Source organism: Pelodiscus sinensis, chromosome 6 (genome assembly GCF_049634645.1).
Source record: "Pelodiscus sinensis isolate JC-2024 chromosome 6, ASM4963464v1, whole genome shotgun sequence".
In the NCBI taxonomy this organism is placed as follows: Eukaryota; Metazoa; Chordata; order Testudines; family Trionychidae; genus Pelodiscus; species Pelodiscus sinensis.
Window position 1 is genome coordinate 101899669 of NC_134716.1, and position 21901 is coordinate 101921569.

At 42.5% G+C, this 21901-nt stretch overlaps 1 protein-coding gene across 1 annotated transcript in view; it reads right to left on the reverse strand.

Annotated features, from left to right (window-relative positions):
• NIM1K (NIM1 serine/threonine protein kinase) overlaps nt 1-20677 on the reverse strand; it is a 69508-nt gene extending 48831 nt beyond the window's left edge. The window contains exon 1 of the mRNA XM_075932501.1: nt 20322-20677. The gene's annotated coding sequence lies outside the window, so the exon portion shown is untranslated. The remainder of the gene's footprint in view (nt 1-20321) is intronic.
• Nucleotides 20678-21901: the final 1224 nt, after the last annotated feature.

A 21901-nucleotide genomic window follows, 5' to 3' on the forward strand; every position in this document is an offset into this window, starting at 1 on the left:
GGTTCCGCGGAACACCATTTGGGAAACACTGCTCTAGAAGGTATGACAGATAATACTTGTTTAAACGTTTATACTGAAAATAAAATACAATCTCTTCCTAAAGATTGGGGTCAGATTCTGATCTCATTTGCAAGAATACAAATTAGGAGTAAATCCATTGACAGTGTACAGAGTTACATGCAAGATCAAAATCATGGCCTTTATTTTTAGGTGACTACAGTTTCTCAATGATAAATCTATGAACAAACATACACTTACTTCTGCCTAGAAGAAATTCACATTAGTAAGTTTAAATTTACTATACTTCACCTTCAATTCCTCTACAAACATTTAAGACCCTTACATTTTATTCTTACTGATATTTACACTTACCTGAAGTTATAAACAATACTTAGTAATTGCAGAACTACTGCTAGCACCACAGGCCCAATACCAAAAGGTTGGGTAAAAACCTCTTTAAACAAAAGTAATTCAGAATGCCTTCCTCCCCAGAATCTTGAATAAAAGTTGTGACTAAGAATCCAGACTTCAAAAGAAATTGTGAGAACTGAGGCATAGTCTATTAAATGCAGTAGAGGCTACAGGTTAATACTACTTGATGGAAGTTCTGAAATAGCCAAAGCTATTTTTACGTAGATGTTAACAGTGCTTCTGGCATTTCATTCACTGACTAATCCATCCTGGATTTCTTTAATGCTATGCCTCCTCATAGCAACCTGCCACCAACACAAGGAAAGGCAGCTGCATGATTGAAACGGAATAAGAAAGGGAAAACAAAACAAAACAAAAATCATGACAACAAAACCCCCATCTCTCTAGTTTCACTTTAGTTTCTGAGAAAATAATCTTACAGAATACGCAATGCCAATGTAAATATTAGTTTTTAATATACTTTTTAAACATGTGAGGTTTAAAGTCATAACATTAAAAAGGTCTGTAAAGGTACCCTGATGGCAACTGTTTAGAAAAATACAACACTAAAAATGTTTATAATTTACTAAAGTAGAAACTGGAGGATAACTCGTGAAAGCCATAGTGCGTGTACAGCTGAGGTCACATATGAATAGAATTGCTGTCTGAAATGTATTCACACAAAGCTACATGCCTACAGCAACAGAAAGGATACTAATGGAAACTGTTTCTTTAAATATTAAAGCAAAGAACTAAACTACTTACTGTAGTGGGTTTCAAAGCAATGGTTATTTTAGTGCAACAAGCAATGGCATATGTATACCTATAACAGCACAAATCTTTTTGGGATTTTAAGATTTCACATGTGCATAGGTGAAAATATGGAAAATAGGGCTGGATAGTCCCTTCACATTTCACAGGCTAACTAGGATCACACAAGGTCAGTGAGATCCAATGAGATAAAGGACTTCTTGACTGGCTGGTGATCCCCACTTTGGAAAGGCTAGCCTGCAGGTCCTGCCCCTTCCACCCAATGCCCCACTCCACCAACCAGAGCCCACAAACTCCCACCTTAACAGAAGCCCTGAGACTTGCACCTGGGATTGAGGATCTCTGTTCCATAATGGTCAGCTTCAGAACAAATATACACTTCTGCATAGAAGAAATTCTCATTAGTAAGTGAATTTATAAACAATACTTAGTAACTGCAGGACCACTACTCCAGGCCGAGCTACCAGCCTGACCTCAGCATTGGGTGGAGTCCATAGCCAAGCTGCCAGCTCCTCAAGCAGCAGACCGCTGATCAGGGCTAAGTCAAATGCCAGGCTGGGAAGGCCAAGCCAACTACCTCCCCTGCTCCATCAGCCAAGCCAGATTGGCCCCAGCACTGGGTCAAGATGCTAGCCCCTCTCCTCCCCCCTTCCCCCATGCACCAGCACCAGGCCAAGCCATGGACCCCCCTATTTCTGAAGATCCCCAAGCTGAGCCACTGGCCCTCCAAGTGCCACCCCATCTGCCAAACCACCAGCCACACCAAGCAGCCGGCTAAGGCACCTCACTCCCCTGCCCACTAGCTGTTGGACTGCCATGTCCAGTTGTAAAAGTGACAAGGAGTCCTGTGGCACCTTCTAAACTAACTGATTTATTGGAGCATAAGCTTTCGTGGGCAAAGACCCACTTCGTCAGATGCATGCACGTCACATGATAAAGTGGGTCTTTGCCCATGAAAGCTTATGCTCCAATAAATCTGTTAGTCTATAAGGTGCCACAGGACTCCTTGTTGCTTTTGCAGATTCAGACAAACACAGCTACCCCTCTGATATATGTCCAGTTGTGGTGAGCAGCAGGGTTGGTAGGAATGTGAAAGTGTAACCATTTACATGGGTTAACTGATGAGCCTGGGTTCATTGGTTAATGTGCAGAGTTACAAGCAGGCTCCCCTATCCCTGGCACTGCAGCCTCTGTATCAGAGTCAACAGCATGGGGAGGGGTGGCAACTGGGAGCTGGTGTGTGTGTGAAAAGTCGACTTAAAACCATAATCTGGGAGCTACAAGAACTGATGCTTGTAATTCATTGGGTGGTGTTCTTCCTTCTAATGCTTGGTTTACACTACAGAATTAGCTGCACCTTATTATGCCAGCATCTACATTATAGTCTTTCTGCTGTCCATGTAAGTGCCCTTCTACACCAATATAATCATGCTTCCTCCATGAAAGACATAGGGCTTATATGTTGGTGTAGCTAGGGTGATGCACTATGCTTCTAGGCACCACAATAAGTACATCAGCTCTTGGATGTTATTCTTGTCAATTTCATAGCTCTGCAGCAAGTGGCTCACAGCAGAACTGAACTTGACTAGATTGATAAGCTCCATGTTATGAAATTGAGCCAGCCATATAGCTCTTAGCTGGAGCTGGAACACCACCATAGCTGTCATCTCCTTATCTGCCAACAACCCTCACAATTACAGCACCACTGTCTGCCTCCAATATTTACAGGAAAATGGACAGCATTAGATATATGCCCCAAATACATTGCAGAATGCATTCATTTAATCCTCTCCCATAACTATTTTACATTCAACAACATACACTTTGTTCAAACCAATGGAACTAAGATGTCTCTCCAATATACCAATCTCTTCATGGGCCATCTTGAAGAAGAATTTCTGGATGTATGCACCACAAAAACAATGATATATAATAAGATATATCCATGATATTTTCATGCTCTAAACAGATGACAAACTCCCTCATAGATTTCCATCACAATTTCAACAGCTACCATCCATCCAAACAACTCTTCTTGGAACACTCTCACATTAGCATCAGCTTCCTGGACACCACAATCCGCTTCAACAATGGCACTCTACAGTCTTATACGAGAAACCCACAGTTCATCACACCTACCTACACAGATCTGCCTTGAACACATCAAGAAATCTGTTATCTACAGCCAGGCACTCAGATACCACAGAGTATGTTCCAAAGAGAAAGTCCAACATGCACATATTAACATACACCAAACAACAAGGGCAATCCACAGAGAAGTAGATCACATCAGGGAATGGGCTCCCAAATACCCCAAGAGAATCTGCTTCCATACAGGAATATATAGAGGTTTCTGGTCGGGGGGGGGGGGGGGGGGGGGCGGGGGGGTTGTCATGTATTACTTACATGGACCCACACAGGATATTATCAAACAACCTCAACTCATATTCAGTGGGACCCCATTCTGAAAGAAATCTTTCCTGAACCGACTCTTGTGGCCTTCAAACAACCCTACTGCCTCCTCAAGCTCATTGTCAGAAGGAAGCTCCCATGAGATCAGGAGACACTAACTCAAAGACAGCACCAAACCAGAACAGATGCAAAGCCTGCAAAGATAGTGCCGCTGCTACAATGATCAACACCCTCCAAACACCCTTTTTGAGATCAATGGGCCTTACCCATGCCGATCAGAAAACATAAATGTATCACAGTCAGTGCACTTAATGTCCTAATAAAACCAGACAATTACTGTTCAGGAAAATGAGAGAAGAGAGAAAAAAAAACAAAAAACAACAAAGACATCTTATCATCTGACCTGTCAGGCCTCATCCTCAAAGGAAACCTGCACAACACTTACAAAAAATGAGTCTGGAAGCTTATATTCATAACTTTGTTAGACACTAAACAAATCAATCTAGATTTATGATTTGTTACAAGAATCTGTAACCCATTAAACTCCTTTTTGTCCCTTAGCATATGTGCTAGTTATACTCGATCCTCTATTTGACCTTGTTTTTAGCTCTGACAGTGAGTACATTTTCCAGACCTGAAGAATAGCTCTGTGTAAGCTTGAAAAGCTTCTCTCTCTCTCTCTCTCTCACCAAAAGAAGTTGATCCAATAAAAGATATTACCTCGCTCACCTTGCCTCCAGTATCCTCGTCCCAACACAGCTACAGCAACACTGAATAATGTCATGAGAGAGTAGGCTTTGCACATCTGTGGTTATTACAGATCAAATGACTATTTTCACAAAAACACCTTTCACACTGAAAAATGTTTCTGTACTTTATATGGGTGTTTTACCCATTCATTGCAAAGATAGACAATGCTTTTGGACTTCAAGCAAAAGGAAAGAAGGTTAATATAACTGCCTACATTATATGCCTAAATAAGAGTCCCTGATTCAGTTGCTGGATTATCCAAAGAACAGGTCTAAGTGCATTCTGATGAACTCCAAAAGATGCTACTATAAAGAAGAAACTTTTGGGCAGATGAACCTACTAGATGAATTGGGAAAAATCTCCATTCAGATAAACAAAAAGGTGAATGCCATTCTTTTATCACTACCAACGGATTATATTTGAGAGAGTCAAAATTATTTTAAATTTGCAGAGCCTACTTTGCTGGTGCTAAGTTTTCCACTTTCTGATGGACAAATTTCACTTTATTCTTACTGTACAAAAAGTTCTATTGTGCCAGAGGAGTGAAGCTGCTGACCATGGTCTTCATCCCAGAGTCTTAAGGTATCTTTTATATATGGTAGGCCCAGCCCCCTGAGCCTTTTCAAGATAAGGACTGAGACCTTGAACTTGATTTGAAAGTCTATGGTTGCCAAACTTTGGTCATGCCCCAATTGGATTTTTCATGCTCTTCAGAGATGTAGCTATGCAAAACTAAATTACTAGTTTTGAGCAGGCTGTTGATTCTTGGCTGGTGGGTCTTGTTCACATGCTCAATCTCAAATTGATCACCAGAATTGTAGTCAGGAAGGAATTTTTACCCATGTTAGTTTGGCAAGGATTTTCAGGAGGGAGGCTTTCATCTTCCTCTGCAGCAGGGGACATAGATCATAAGCTAGAATCAACTAGGCTTTTCACCTGCAGAGCACTGGGCACCAGTGGCACTTTGGTCACTCCTGCTCCTGTGAATTTAATCTCCTGAGCACCAATATGATTTATAAGTTAACAAGATATTGGGCTCAATACTGGGGTGTGATGATAGGAGTGCTGACCAGCACCCACCGACTAACGGGTTAAACTCAGGTAGCTAGCAAGGGTGTAGGCAAAGGAGCAGAGTAAGCAATGGGGATTCAGTGCTGAAATTTGAAACTTATAAGATACCTTGCCTGCTTTCTTTGGCTACGTCTACACAGCTTCCCTCTTCTGCAAAAGCAGCACAGATTAGCATATTGCTGCACTTCATTTGCATAATTAATTAGGAGCCATTTTTGTGCAAAAAGGTGCCATCTACACAGCGCTTTTTTGCACAAAACCTCCTCTTGCACAAAAACGGCTTCTAATTATGCAAATGAAGCATGACAATATGCAAATCCACTCTCCATTTGCATAGGCTTTTGCAGAAGAGGGAAGCTGTGTAGATGTAGCCTTTGTGTGGGGAAGTTAAGCCAGGAGTTGAGACATACAGAATGATTTAAACCCAAGCAGGACTACCATGCCTTCAAGGAATTCAGGGCATAGAAGTAGAATGAACCAAGACGGGATTGTGAGTAAATAAAGGGAAAAAGTGTATCTAGTTGAGATCAGGGTATTTTTCTTTATTGTGATTGGTTTAAACTTCTCTGTGTGAATCCATGCCTTCCCTCTCCCATTCACTAACAGTTCCCACAGATTTTCTTTGTGTTTTTATTTATTTTATTTAGTTGCTCTGTATACCTAGCAACCAAGTATGCTTTATCAAGTATATCTTTTGTTTTAATAAAAATCACTTTAAGGTGATGATTTGATTCTTGTGTCCTGCAAAGTAACAGGGTGTGTGTGTGTGTGTGTGTGTGTGTGTGTGTGTGTGTATTTGTCTGCCTAAGACTGGGTGGTCTTAGACAAGAGGCTGCAGCTTGTTTCTCTCTTTTCTCCCCCGCCCCCCAAGCTCTTTTGGGGGAAGAGAGCTTGGAGTATGCTGGGGAAGGAATTCAAGTGTTCCCTCCTGTTTTTTAGAGTGAAATCACCTGGTGGCAGCTTTGGGTTTGTTTGTTTTTTTCCAGAGCCAGTGCATCTGTGACTCTGGTGAGTTTTTTTGTAAGCAGAGCCTATAGAAGCAAGGTATTTAAGGTTTTTGCAGGCCCCCACCTTCTGCACTTGGAGTGCCAGAGTAGGGAACAGTCCTGATATGGTGGCAGCAGTAAGATGAGCGGGCATCTGTGGTCTCTCTTGGGGTGCAGAGGACTGAGAGGTAGGCTCTTGGTTTGTCCCTGGTGGTGAACTGCCATCAAGGGAGCACCCCTTCTGATACTCCCTTGAGTAGCTGTCAATTTTGTTTTCCTTCATCATGTCAATCCACCTGGCTGCTATATCTCCCACCTCCGTTATGTCTTTATGGTTTGCATCTCAGCAAACAGATAGTAACTCTTGTGCTTGCAAGATAATGACTGATATTAATCCATCCTTTCAATTTTTTTGGAGCCTTGTGTTACAAAGCCTGAATTAGTTGAAGGAACTGGAGGGCAATTAAGCTAACTCCCTACTCCTAGTCTTTATAGTCTTGGAAACCTATAGATGGGATGGAGAGGCACGGATTTCTAAATACTTCTGAGTTTTTACATAGCTGCACCTATCCCAAGAGCATAAATTCATACAAACAATCAAATCAAAGAACACTGGTTACTCTGACCACTGTGTTCAAATATATAATAAAAAAAATTAGTTTTTGTTGCTGTTTTTTGCAGGACCCTTTGTTTTTTTCATGCAATAATATTAAAGGAAAGAAGGTCTGATTTAGCATAAGGTTAATTTTCTGGTCACTACTTAGATAATAAGATTTTGATGTCAATAGCACAGAACATCCAGAAGTGATTACAGATTAAAAAGTGAGAAGGAAATTTAAAAAAGAAAACCAGAGAAATGTGAGATCATTATCATGGAAGTTTGTTTTGGTGCCAAAGCTGGAACAGTGGATCATACCTTTTAGGGATAACTCAGAAGATTTTTTCTAAATATATAACAGAACTGTAAGTTTCTATAGTTTGTAGACTTCACAAAAACAAAACAAACCAACCAACCAAGACCATCTGCTTCCACATTGTGCTATTTTCTTGCTTTTATTTTCATGGAGTAACTACATACACACTTAGGTTCAAATCCAATATAGATTGCAGTCAATGAGAAGAGTTTCACTGAAATTAATGGACATTGGATCCGTTCCCTCATACTCTAGTTGATGGATATAGGTCGGGAATTAAACAGAGTTCTCTTTCTGCACCTTTCTATTTTTACCTATTATTAATTAAACATGGTAAAAGCGGAGTTTCTGCTTCAACCCTGAATTACTCGTTTGTCTTTATGTATTCTCACTGAACTCAATTTAATTACACCAATGTAATATTGAAGTAATTCACTGGTGAATCAAGCCAAGAGTTAGAAAATTAGGGTATATGTATTAGGTAAAACCAGGGCAGGGGTAGGGGCGGGTGGCTTATATTGTCTTGTTCCTGAGAAAAGGAGATAAGGTGCAATTTCTTAACATGGATATTGATCATATTCACTAGGTTTGAAGGGAATGTGCTGAAAGAGGGTTTCATGCTAACGGTGCATTGCAGTGATTATAGTAGAGATGGTTATTTTTTAGGGGTTGCATATTAGTTTGCATATTAAAACTTTCTTCTCTCATGATGCTCTCTCTTCCAACAGTCAGCTTTTGTGTTTTCTGCATCTTCCCAACAAAACAACATACATGATACATTCCAGACAAAAACTTGTTAGGGCATATTTACCGCCAGGAAAAATAAATGGGTTATTACACTGATGACTTCAGTGAACCATTTGCAAATACAGTAAAACTCCATTAGTCCGGCATCCAATGCTCCGGGACGCCTGATGGTCCGGCACCATCAGGAACCCCAAAGTGCTGGGGCAGCCGGACAGGCTTCCCCCATTCAGCTGCTGCTGAAACTGACCAGCAGCTGAATCGGGGAAGCCGGGAGCAGAGCAGCTGGAGTGCTGCCGGGTTTGTCCCGCAGCACCAAAGGACGGCGCTACCAGACCAACCCGGCAGGACCCCAGCTGCTTTGCCCCAGGGGTCCCCAAGTCAGCCACTGCTGAAACAGACCAGCAGCGTCAGTTTCACCAGCAGCTGAATCCGGACGCCTGGGGAAGAGCAGCTGGGGTGCTGCCGGGTTGGTCTTGTAGCGCCGCCCCTCAGTGCTGTGCACTGCAGGACCAACCCGGCAGCACCCCAGCTGCTCTGCCCCAGGGGTCCCCAAGTCAGCCGCTGCTGAAACAGATCAGCGGCTGATTCCAGGAAGCCCAGGGCAGAGCAGCTCTGCCCTGGGCTTCCTGGAATCAGCCGCTGATCTGTTTCAGCAGCGGCTGAATCGGGGACCCCTAGGGCAGAGCAGCTGGGGTCCTGCCAGGTTGGTCCTGCAGTGCCGTCCTTTGGTGCTGCAGGACCAACCCGGCAGCACTCCAGCTGCTCTGCCCCAGGCGTCCCCAAGAGCAGCTGGGGTGTTGCCGGGTTGGTCCCGCAGCCCCGAGGGGCAGCGCTACGGGACCAACCGGGCAGTACCCCAGCTGCTCTGTCCCAGGCATCCCCGATTCAGCTGCTGCTGAAACTGACCAGCAGTGGCTGAATCAGGGACTCCTGGGGGTCGTAAAGGGGGGGCTATGAGGGGTCTGGGGTGGCATCCCCTCCTACCCCACTCCAGACCCCTCATAGCCCCCCCCTTCTGATAGTCCGGCATATCTGATAATCTGGCACCCCCTGGGTCTTAAAGGTGCCGGATTATCCAAAGTTTACTGTATATATAAAAAGCTTCCCTTCCCATGACTATCATGTAGATCTTGATTCCTAAACCTTCAGGGTGTGAGCACAAGGTTACTACAGGTTGTACTTCCCTTAACTGGGATCCGGCAACATCCGTGGTCTGACATGGACCATGGATGTTCCTGGACCACAGAGCCCAGGAACAGGGGAGTCTAGCAGTGGGGCAGGAGCACTGTAGTGGGTACTGGCAACCCAGTGTTGGGATGGGAGGGGTGGAGAACAGGAAGCACAGTGGGGAGTTCTAGTCCCAGCAGCACCCATGGAGCTTCAAGCCCCAGGCAGCAGCCAAGGAGCTCTGGCTCTGGCCGCGAAGGTCTGGCCCAGACCCTCTGCCCCAGCCCTGGAGCCTAGCTGCAGAGCCAGGCAACTGTGGAGCTGTGCCCTGGCTGCAGAGCTCCGACCATGGTGCTGCACTCCGGCAGTAGTGGGGCCGGCAGCAGCTAAAGAGCCCTGAGGGGCTGAGACAGCAGTGGGGACAGGCTGAAGCTTTAACCTGGTGGCAGTATGGGTCAGGAGGGGAGAGACCACCTCTGGTCTGGCAAATCCCCTTGTTCAGGACCAGTCAGGTCCCCAGGGTGCCAGACCAGTGAGGTCCAACCTATAGTTGGTTCACAGACAGTCTCATTATTGAAGAGAAGGAAATCCTTTCCCCCTTTCCCTGAGTCACTTGTTTTAACACTGGTATATAAATCTTATTTGCACTTATCTCAATGTTAATGCAGCTCAGCAACATTTGCTAATGATGGCTTTTTCACTCTAGATTTAAAAGCAAATCCTGTCCTTTCTTAGAAACCAGCTGTAATCCCATTAAGGTTGTCCCAAAGCATTTAGATTGGGATTTTTAATTGGGCCTAAGAAAGCCATGGCCTAACACCCATTGACCCAGATGGAGATAGGCTTTTAAATCCCTCAGCCCCACTTTGGGGATCCCAACCTTAAGTGTTTCCACAAAGGTCTCCCTGAAATTTTAAAAAAATTACATTAACTTTTAGGCATTTTTGACATATCATCTTAAGCAAGATAGAATGATAAATGCACCTGTATAAAATTCTAGTTTTTAGATACTTAATATGCATTATTCCAATCCTAAATTTTATTTTTTTAAAACTACTGATGATACATAATTCATGAATATGTACGATGTACTGTCCAAATACCCGGATTTATACACAGGAGTGCATGACAGCCAAGGAAAGCTACTAATCATGGAAAGATGGGATTCTTCCTTCTACTCCTTCCCTAATTGAGACTGAAGATTCCCAGTTTCCTTCCCTTATGCTAGTGATGTGAAAAATAAGGATCCTGCCAGTGCTTCTGAATGATCTTTCTTCACTTGAATACAGGAAGTAGGGGTTGGGAATAATGATGCTCACCTCCTTTTTAAAGCACTTTGAGCTCCACTAGTGAAAAATGCTATACTACTAACCCCAGGATTTTTTGTAGCACCTACAGCAGGGGTGGCCAACCCATTAAATGAAGAGAGCCGAAACAACGGCGGAAAAAAATGCAAAGAGCCGCACCAGAATATTTTGGGGTCGGGGGTGGGGGTGGGAGCAATTTTTGTTGAGGAGGTAGAACTCCCCACCAACCCCCCAGAGTCCACACTGCTATTGCATTCTTTCATCAGAAAGTTGAAAGAATGGAGGGGGTTTTTCGACAGAGGTAAACATTCTATGAAGAAGAAGAAACCTTTATTCCAAATGAGATCTTTCGGAAAAAGGCGCATGTGGACATAGAGTGCGCTTTCTGGAAAGAGAGAGGCCTCTAGGAAAAAGCACAGGTGCCCTGGTGGCCACTCCGTCCCTAGTAATCATAAGTGAAATGCGAGATAGCATCCAAATTGACTGGAAGCTATCTTTCAAAACAGCAGATGGCTTTATCTCTGCACTTTTGCTGTGGAGACACTCTCTTTCGAAAAAATTTTTTCTGGAAGATCTCTTCTGGAAAAACTTCTTCTGAAAGAAGTTTGCAGTCTAGATGTAGCCTAAGGTAACACAGGAAAGCAGAAGATGACGAAGAAGAACTAAGAACTGCTAAAACGACTTCTCAGAAATAATGTTCTGCAATATATTAGTGAAGGGAGCTATTTTGTAGTAAACAGGGGGACTTGACAGAGAAAACATCAGGATCAGTCCTTAGATTTGCTACTTGATGACAAATGGATGCTGTCCATGCTAGTAATATGACTGCCTTTTCCCTATGGACAGTGAAAAAAAAGCAGAACTCTAAGGCAGCTTGTTGCTTGAAAATACCCTCTGTGCTTTGATTCATGCTATGATTTAGTGCCTGATTTCAGTTCAATCTAATTATAACACTTCTTCAGCAGCATTTATGGGCCAGATTCAATAGTCTTCACATAAGAAAATTTCCTTTGTAGTCGTCAGGAGTTTTGCTTGCAGCCAAGGACTGCAAGATGGGCTTTCTGTGAGTATACAGGCAGGGATGATCCTGGTACCTATATAGAAATAAAACTAATAAATAATTTGCTTCATATGACATGTCCAATATGTATAATAAACATTACCAATGCCCAGCTTAGTCCCTCCTCACAACCAACATTTATATATTTTTCTTTTCAAGTCTGTATTTTCATGTAAAATGTGGGGCTAGTTTGTGGTAGCTGGGCAGATCAGCACTTTCATTGTTCTGCCAAACAAGCATTCAGAAGCTCATCAAAACCTGGGTCACTAGAGGCCAAGAACACCAAAGAGGGGTTGTAATCTGTGTCTGGGAAAGTTGCCAACCCTACCTCTTACAAGAGCTCTGGCTCTTTGATTTGGAGGAGGGGAAAGAGTCCCTGTATCATTCTCCTAAGCAAGCAGGACATCAGTTGTTTCAATGGCATCCAAATGAAGGTGGGAGATAAAATGGTGAGCAGTTAGGAAATTAGTGGGAAGGCCTGAGGAAAAAAAAATAGACAAAGAAATCTTCAGAATTGAAGAAAGAACATGCTAGAGCTAATTACCACTGACTGCTACTAAGAGAAAACTCCTCACATGAAGCTCTGATTATGCTTCAGAATTAGCATGATGTAAACCAGACAGTTGCTTATCTAATGAGTGGCAGCACATGGTTTGCATTAGGGTGCCTTTTATATGCTTGCCTTTGATGTTTATTAAATGACCTAATTCTGCAAGGTACTGAACTCCTCCTGAGAGAGGTTGCAAGCTCTCCCTTTAAATTGATGGGAGCTCCAGGTCTCAGCATCCTTCAGGATCAGGCCCTAAATCAGCTCTGCTCAAATTCAGTCCTAGCCACAAATATGGCTTGTAGCATCCTAAAATGAGAAATGCAACTTTCCTTGTGCTGTAACAGCACAGTGTTGGGTCAGGTATTATTGCTGAATTCAAACAGGAAGAAATTTGTATGCTCTGTCAGGAAGGTACAAGGAAATATGCCCACGAAGCACTAGTTATTTTTATAAAGCCGTGCACATCTGGTAAGATTATCAGTTAGTATTTATTTATAGTACCGTGTTTTATGCATTTACATGTAAATCAGGCTTTTAGCACTGCAAAGTCTGGGCATCTGAATGAAAGGTATCCCCATGAAAGAGAGACTAAAAAAATTCCCATAACTCTGATGAAACTGCCACAATCTTATGCCTTTATCATGTTTAAGCAGCAAAAAGATCAACTCTGATATAGTTGAGAGAGTAATTACTAACACTCAAGAGATTTACTGCCTGAGTTATTCCTGAGAGAACATATAGCAGGGGATTCAGAGTAATGTAAAGAGAGGAAGAGGCACTTGCCCATTAACACTGAAGAACAGCTTTTCTATCTAACCAAGCTGTATGCATTACTGAAGAATATAAAATGGGTCCATAATAAATATGAGAGAGAGAGAGAGAGAGAGAGAGAGAGAGAGAGAGAAGCCCTCTTCCGCACGCTATTCCAACCCCTGCTGGTTAACCATTCACATCCTTAGGTTAAATCTTATCCTGTTTGCTGGAATGAGAAATCCATTTCTCTACCTAACAACGACGACAACAACCTGGATCCATTTGGGTCCAAAAGGTAACAATTTATTTAAGTTGCAAAATGATCTGTGTCCCACAGACCCAGATGAGCCCACCTTACCCACAGTTTGTTGTCCTTTTCAAGCAGGGACCTTGTTCTAAATTCTGCAATGCTCTGATCCTACTGGACTGACAATACTTTCTGCACTTCCTGGACTGGACTGACAATACTTTCAACCTTGAATCAGGAAAATTTAATTTAACCGATCTTCAGGTAAAAAACAATAGTGACTTGGTTTCAAGTATGACAAAACAGACACTCCACAGTACAAAGGGGCCATAATGTGGGGTGGGGGTAGGGAGGAGGGAGAGTCTAAATGGTCCTTGCAGAATCCCTCATTGAAGGGAGGTTCTCAATACATTTATACACCCAGCACAGTAGCTCTAGGCTGTCCCCCCACTGCCAGTGGGGAAGGGTGCTGAAAGAAGTGTGATTAGAACACAGTATGACCCATCTATTCTCTGCTGGCAGAACAGGTCATAGAGGACAGTTACCAGCTGGACAATTTAGAGCAGGACTGGGGAAGGGCTAGCATACATTTGTTATGCCAACTCTCTCTAAGAAGTGTATTCTGCAGGGATCCCTTATGGCTTCTTTATACCAACAGGGCAGCATAAAGTGGCCATTCTACAACACAAAATCTTTTCCTCTTCTTCATGAAGCGGAATGTTTTTCAAAAAAGGAAAGTTAAGGTGGAGTTGAGATTTCCAGTTAAATCAGGACTAAAACACCCCTGCTTCATAGTTCAATTAATGAATTTCATTTGACATTTGTTACAATTGCACTTTAGAAGACAACTGAATTTTCTAATGTATTTTCTGATTACATACTTCTTTACTTTTAAAAACAGTGTTGCTAGTAGATTATATCCATATCTCCAACCTTGGACTTGTTACATTGCAAATTCTTTGGGGCAACAGAAACTGTGTCATCACATATGTATGCACAATATCTAATGCATTTTGGTTACAGTTGTAATCAATAATAATTATGATAATAATTTGGATCAACAAATGAATTCAAAGTATAAATAACTTCCTGGATCATATCATGTTATTTGTATAGGGCTTGGGGTGGTTTCTTTAAAAGGCATTTAACCCACCTGTTATTTAGTGACTTGATATTGATTGATTAGCTCATCTTGAAACTAGATTAACCTGCATGGATTAACATGCAGCTTTACAGCTGCAGGGAATCATGGTTGTCACGACAACGAATAGAAAATGTATCCTGCTAATCCCCTCTCAACAGAGCAATCTCCATACAGCATTAACAGGATTTCTCACCAGCACTGACATACTCAGAATGATTTCATTTCAGATACCTAGATACGTAGAATCTCTAGCTCCCTTGACATCTTAATAAATAGCAGTGTACTTGCACATGCATTGCAATTAACAATCAGTGAGGGGGCCACTGTAAGGAAACAGATCCTTGGTTATTATTTGAAATGTACAGTTACAATTCACTTCCATAAGATTATTCCTGTTTTGAAATAGAGCAGTCAGACGGGCACTTTGTCTTCTTATAAAATAACTAGTAATAAGAAATTATTAGGGCTATCAAATGTTTAAAATAACTTCAATTAATCATAAGATTAAAATAAGTATTATTAATGGAAGTTTTAATTGCACTGTTAAATGAGAATACCAATTATACATATTTTGAATGTTTTTCTACATTTTCAAATGTATTGATTTAAATTACACAGAATACTAAGTGTACAGTGATAATTTTATATTATTATTTCTGATTAACTTTTTTATAGTGCAAATATTTGTAAAAGAGTACTTTTCAGTTCACCTCATATTAATTATATTATAGTACAATCTCTTTATTGAGAAAGTGCAATTTTCAAAAATGTTTAGCATATTGCAACACTGGCCACAATAGTGCCATGCAAACACCTGTTCTTTCAGGTGACACTCTCAAGAAGAAGCAGGCATTTGTTTTAGCAATTGGCTGAAAAGAAGCACGACTGAGTGGAGTTGCAGGCTGTAAAGATTTACATTTTTTCTGAGTAAACAAATTTTATTACAATTATGTAAAATTGTAATAATAATTCAACATTTGTAAGTTACACTTTCACAATAAAGAGACTGCACTATAGTATTCAGATGAGGTAATTTGAAAAATACTATTTATCTTTTTACAGTGCAAATATTTGTGATCAGAAATAATATAAAGTGAGCATTGTACACTTTGTATTCCGTGTTTTCATTTAAATAAACATTTGAAAATGTAGAAAAACACAAATATTTATAATAAATTTAACATTGGTATTCTATTACTGTTTAACAGTGTGATGAAAACTGTGATTAATCAAGATGTTTTATTCTTTTTAAAAATTTGTTCTGAATGAATTGCTTGAGTTAATTGATTAATTGACAGTCCTAAAAATAATACTATGCTCCTGACATAAATGATGAGGAAAGAGGAGCACCTTGATAGTTCAGACAAGGAGAAAGGTGTATCTATTTTCCACTCAGAGAACGAAGTTTCAACAATCAGGCTTCACTGAAGGTAAGGAATGTCTTGTTCATATGCCATAGGTAGGGCATCAGGATGCTGGGTTCTATTCCCAGTTCCACCAAACTGACTCCCAGGAGAACTTTAATTTAATCTTTATCAATTAAAATTCTTATATTTAAGAGATCACATTTGTTCAGGAAAATTCATATTTATTTTTCACAAGGGTGTCAAGAAGCTGAATTCATTAAAGTCTGAACAGTGCTTTGAAATAATAAAGCATTACATAAGCACTAAGGAATAATCTGCTCCTACACATTGAAAATCCACATAAGGAATGAGGAATTGTAGGTGTCGCTGAACAGAATTTCTACAAAATCATTCCATTGTTGGAGGCAAGCCAAGGATATGGTTTAGGTTCCCTCTAAAAATTGTGATGCTACCACATTAAGTGGATGAATTCATACTTGATGTCATTTAACTGCTATTTAATTTAACCTCTAATGTAATATAAGCCATCAAGTGCCCGCGATGTCTCTCTGCCATGTATATCAGCTAATATAAGAGACAGTCTCTTCCACAGAGGATAAATGGACACAAATAAGACATCAGGAATACAGGGAGTCTCCACTATAAGTTGCCCCGGTCGGCATACGTCCGTTGCACATTAAAGTCATTGACACATGTTATTTTCTTGTAATTAACTGCACGTATTAGATGCTGCCATATACATCAATTACACTATACACAATATCAATAATGCCCCAGTAAAGCACAGCATCTAACCATGTGCTTAAAGTTTAAGGATGTTGTTAGTCCTATTAAAATGCATGGAACTATTCACTACTTTAAAGCTAAGCATGTGCATAGGTGTTTTGATGGCTGGGGTCCTAAACACATAACCTGGAAGTCCTATTATGTCTCATTTACACCATTCTTACTCCAATAACTTGATCATAAATCAGAAGTAACTGCACTGAAATCAATCAACATAAGCAAGGTAAGAACTGAATTGCAAAAAATTATTTCAGTTTTAATAATTGGTGGCATTGTCCTTTTATCTTCATTTTTCAAAGAAAGATTTTTTTTTTTCAAAACATCAGAACACTGTACTTGCATGACAAATCCTGAATTTCTGTCATCTCTCTGGAATATTACATGATAGATAAAAGATGACTCCCCCCTCCCCATATGAACAGCAGTAAAAGCAAGGTATAAGCAACGATCAAAGAAAGCTTCTTAGATGTCTCTTCAACAGTGACAACTGCAAATAAAGTGATACTCTGAATGAGACTGGCTAATCTCAAATTGTTCTGTCACTCAGAAAATGTCAAGTGAAAGAAAGCAGAAAGGGAACTGTGGTGCTGTAAAAAGACACAAGCAGAGACAATATGACCGGTAGAAATGGATAAATGTAGATACAAATAGATAATGTAAATATTACGATATACACTGTAATACAGAGGAAACATATCTGTCACATTACAGAAGCAAAAGAGGCAAATCTTGTCAAGGGCACAATTATTCTACTTTGTTTCCAGGGGCCAAAGCTCAATAATTCTATCATTGGATATGTCTACACTGCACACTTATTTCAAAATAAGCTATTCCGGAAGAAATACTCCAAAATATTTTATTTTGAAATAACACATATATACTACAGGGAAGCCTCAAAATTAGTCCAAGGCAGACTTCCCTAATGTGGACATGCTACCTTGATTTACAGCCCCAGGAGGCAATGGGGAATAATTACTTTGAATGACCCTGGGGAGGAGCTATTTCGAAATAGCAGCAGTGGAGCATCCACACTACAGCTATTCCAAAATAGCTATTTCAGAAATAGGCGTTATTCCTCATAGAATAAGGTTTACAGAAGTTGGAATAAGACATCTGTTATTTTGAATTTATTGCAAAATAACGGAATTGTGGTAAAGATGCCCACGTTGTTATTTTGGAAATAATGCTGCTGTGTAGATACACTCTCAGATATAAAGGAATGTTATGCCAGAATAGTTGAATTGTAGACATGTTTATTATAGAGTCCAACAGAATAGTACTGGTTTCTAAAGTTAAGCACACCATGTGGGACTATGTTGTATAGATTTATTAAAGTACACATGGGCAGATTCTTTGCAGCAGTTTTTTAAAAATTCACATTGAGCACTGGGCAAAGGGAAAGACATTTTTGTCAGGTTGTTTTAGACAACATTTACTTTTGATCCTACTCCTCAGCTAACAAGGAGGATTTATAGCACAACTTCAGAGTTGTGTAAGAAAAATCTGCGAACTCAAGATTGCCACCTTATTTCACAAACTAGTCCCATTTAATCATCAGTACTACTTTTGGAGTAAGATACTAGTTTTACGTGAGTCATCAACATTTTGACAAAATTATTAAGTACCCTTTAAAAAATGTTTTACACCAGATCTTTTTTTCATGACAACTACAAAAACAATGAAGTCTTCAATTGCACAGACAAAGGGAACTTGATCCAATGCCTATTGAAGTGAATGGGAATCTTTCCAGACATTTCAAGCCATTTTGGATTCACCTACTCAGTTATTTTATGCAACAAAGAAAATTAAAAAACATAGTGGGAAGGACTACTATTATATACAAAAATACTACATTAGATCATTAAAGAGGCATGATTAAGTACCCTAAAGCCACTGTCTCCCATATGCATTACAGTACAACCTTTAATTAAATAATATACTGCATTACAGACAATATATAGTGCACTTTTTCCTCCAATTGTAGATTTGTCACATATTACCTTGTAATTGTTTTTCGTTTTTAATTAAACTTAATTCTTATAATTCAGCTCTATGGAACTACTGACTTAAACCTTGTAAAAGATATTTTTTCCTATTTCTATGGTATTTACATTAATGTTTTCATGTATTGTAGCCAGGATTTTCAAAACAAACTCCACTGGGTCAGTGAATATTGAAAATAATGTAGGTAAAAACCACAATCTGAAGCAGTGCACTGGAACAGTCTGTCCCACACAACTTGAGAAAGCCCTTTTCTTGTGTATTTAAGGAACTTTATGCTTTTGGCAGTAAGGAACAGAGCAAGAATTCATCCAGTGACCCTTATATGGTGTACAGAAGCCTTCCCTCAATCAATTCTCACCTTGTCAGTGCCTTAGGAACCATCACAATGATGATGAGATAAAATGAGGAGACTGCAGGAATGGGGAGGCTCTTTCAAGAAAGTGCCTATCCAGTAGAGCTCCAAGTCCTGCTGAAAGGGTCCGGCTCCAGGAAAAGAGCTGTGAGGGACCATAACAGCTCACTCCCTTATGGTGCAATTTAGCAAGCATTGCATAATTATCTGGAGAAGGGGACAATGTGGAACTGCTTCCTTATTAGCAGATGTTATATTGTTTTCGATAGGAAGCAGGATGAGTGCACTGCATGGCTAATTTAGCTGCCTAAAATGTTAATTTTACAAGATTAGTAATAGAAAAGTGAACAAACAGCCAACTTATGCCTAAGCAGGATCTCAAAAAGGATTTAACTCAGTCACATAAAAAAAAAAGTTGATCAAATTCAAATTTCCCAGGAGCATTCAAAGACATTTCTCCTCAAGTGGGTCTATCTGCATGTCATATTTCAGGTTCCCAATGTAGCAGTACTGTTCCATTTTAATAGTGAGAAAAGCAGTATTTTCATTCTCAAGTATTGCTGAACTGTTTATGTTCAAAAATTCTTCACAGAATATCAATGTGGGACAGAGGCAATGCCTTGATATTTCAGCCCCCAAAGGTGGAACTTACAGAACAATGCAAGATGAAGACAGAGACTTAGCATGGAAACTATTAAATAGCTCTAACTGTAATGATTGCAGCCACCCCTTACTACAATATAAACACATTTTTCTTTGATTTATTTATAGGCAGCTGTAGGCTGTTTTATACTGGGGGGACAGTGCAAAATAGCCACAGCACTCCACCAGAGTGTTTGGGCTCTAGACTGCAGATGAATAAACATTTCCAAAATATTGTATAGAACTAAAGTACTATCAGGACAACATGCTCCTTTAAATTTTCTGTAGGAATAACATGACTCCATAAATGATCTGAAGAAGAGTGTTATGCTGAAAACTTCTCTCATATCCACAGAAACCGGCCCAATCAAAGAGGTTCGCTCTTCTTCCCCTGCCCTCACAAACCTTAGTTTGGTACCCAGGGTGTGGAACAGGCAGCAGATGGGGATGCTAGAGGCAATGACCTAAGGGCAGGCAGGTTGACCAAAAGGAATAGAGAAGAATTTGGACACTGGGGTTGTTTTTTTACGGGGGGTGGGGGCGGGGGAAGAGAGTGGCAAGGAGGCACCCATAAGGTTGGGATGTTTGGGCATCCTAAAGACAGCAAACTTTTTTACTTGAGTTACATGTCACTATGCTAATACATATCAATGGACTATGTGAGTAGATCTGAAAGTTTTGCAGGGCGCAGCATAAACTCTCTTCAGTCCTTGCACACCCTTCCCAATCCCTCTGCACCCCAGCTTCTCCCCCCCCCCCCATACGCCTCCAAGGCTCCTGCTGCCCATAGCCTAAGCACAACGCCCTCAGCACCCCTCCTACACACCCATACCCCTAAGGCCTCCCTCCCTTCTCACCTCAGCTGCTGCCCCCGCCTTACCTGCTGGGGGCGGACGCCAGGCTGCAGGGCTCTCATTGCAGCCTCGGCACGCCGCGGGCGGAGGGGAGCAGCGCTGCCAAGGGGCTGCGAGGGTCTGGGGCTCCCGGCGCAGGGCCCCGGAAGGCTGGGCTAGCGTCTAGGGCAGCCCCCGGGGAAAGCCGCGGGGAAGCGGAGCCCGAGAGGCATCGCTGCCAGGGGAGCGGGCAGGCAGCCGCCTTTGCACCCGCTGCGCGGTGGGAAGCGCCCGTCGGCTTTGATTGGCCGCGCAGGGAGGCGGCCCCGAGCTGGCAGAGGCGGATCTAACCAACCCCTGGGACTGGCGGGCTGCGGCCCCCGCCCGCGCCCCTCGGGGAGCCGGTCCGGTAACAGCGGGCAGCTGGTGAAACGCCTTGGGCCCAAGGAGAGCTCAGATTGGGCGGCGGCATCTCGTGAGGGTAATTACTGGGGGGGACACGGCGCATAATTAGCCAGCGAGCCGCTGTTTTCCTTTGCAACCTTGGACAGCTCCCGCCCTCCCGCACTACCCAGGCAGGGCGGTGAGGCGAGGGGACCGGTGTGAGCGGGGCGGCTGTCCCGCTCATGCGAGCATTTCGCGCCCTGCTCTGGCCTGGATCAAAAGGTGCAGAGGCTGCAATGGAAGAGCAGCCTTGGTTTGGGAAACCTCGAACATCCCAACACTTTTCATGGACAAAAATATTGATTGCTCCTGGCTGGAGAAGCAGGTATCAATCCCGCTTGCTAGAGAAACTGAGGCAAAGAGAAAACAATTCCAACTTGTGGCCTCATTTTCATAGGCTCCCCTACGGTCCGTCAGCAGAGCTAATGGAGCTCCCTTGGCCCCAGGCCAGCTCCCAGCTCTGCTGGCCAGTCCCCTCCACCACAGCTCTGCTGCCCTGGGGCCATCAGGCTGTCAGCCCAGGGCTGCTGCAGTTCCAATGCCCAGGGTCCCCCAGAACTCGGTTGCCCCAGGGCCGCTGGAGCAGCCGCAGCTCTCAGGAACTGACACTGTTGCAGTTCCAAGGTGCTAGGGCTGCTGCAGCTCTGGGGCTTCACTCTTGAGGGCTTCTGGGTTCCATTAGCCCAGGGCTGCCACAACTTCTTGGGTCCAGGGCCACCAGGGCTCAGGGCATTAGGACTGCTATGGCAGCTGTAGCTGCACTCCCCTGGGCTGCCAGGGCTCCGCTCCTTGAGGCCACCGGGGCTGCTGTGGCTCCGCTACCCTGGGATGACAGGAGCTGCCATGGGTCTCCTGCTCCAGAGCTGCTGGGCTCCACTCCTCAGGGCCACCAAGGCTGCTGCATCTCCGCCGGCCTGAAGCCTCCTGGGCTGCCTCAGCTCCGGTGCCCCAGGACCTCTGCAGCTTCACTGGCCCAAGACTGCTGGAGCTACTGCGGCTCTGCTGTTCCAGGGCTACTGATGCCAGCCCCCTGGCCACCCAGCCGTCTGGGTCTAGGGGCTCTCTGGTCCAGCAATAACTGTGGTCCTGCCAGACCAGATCCGGCCCAAGCACATTGATCTGGCCCACGGAGGTCCTGCTACTCCCAAGCCAATCAGGGAGGAGGAGCTCTAAGCGCTGCATG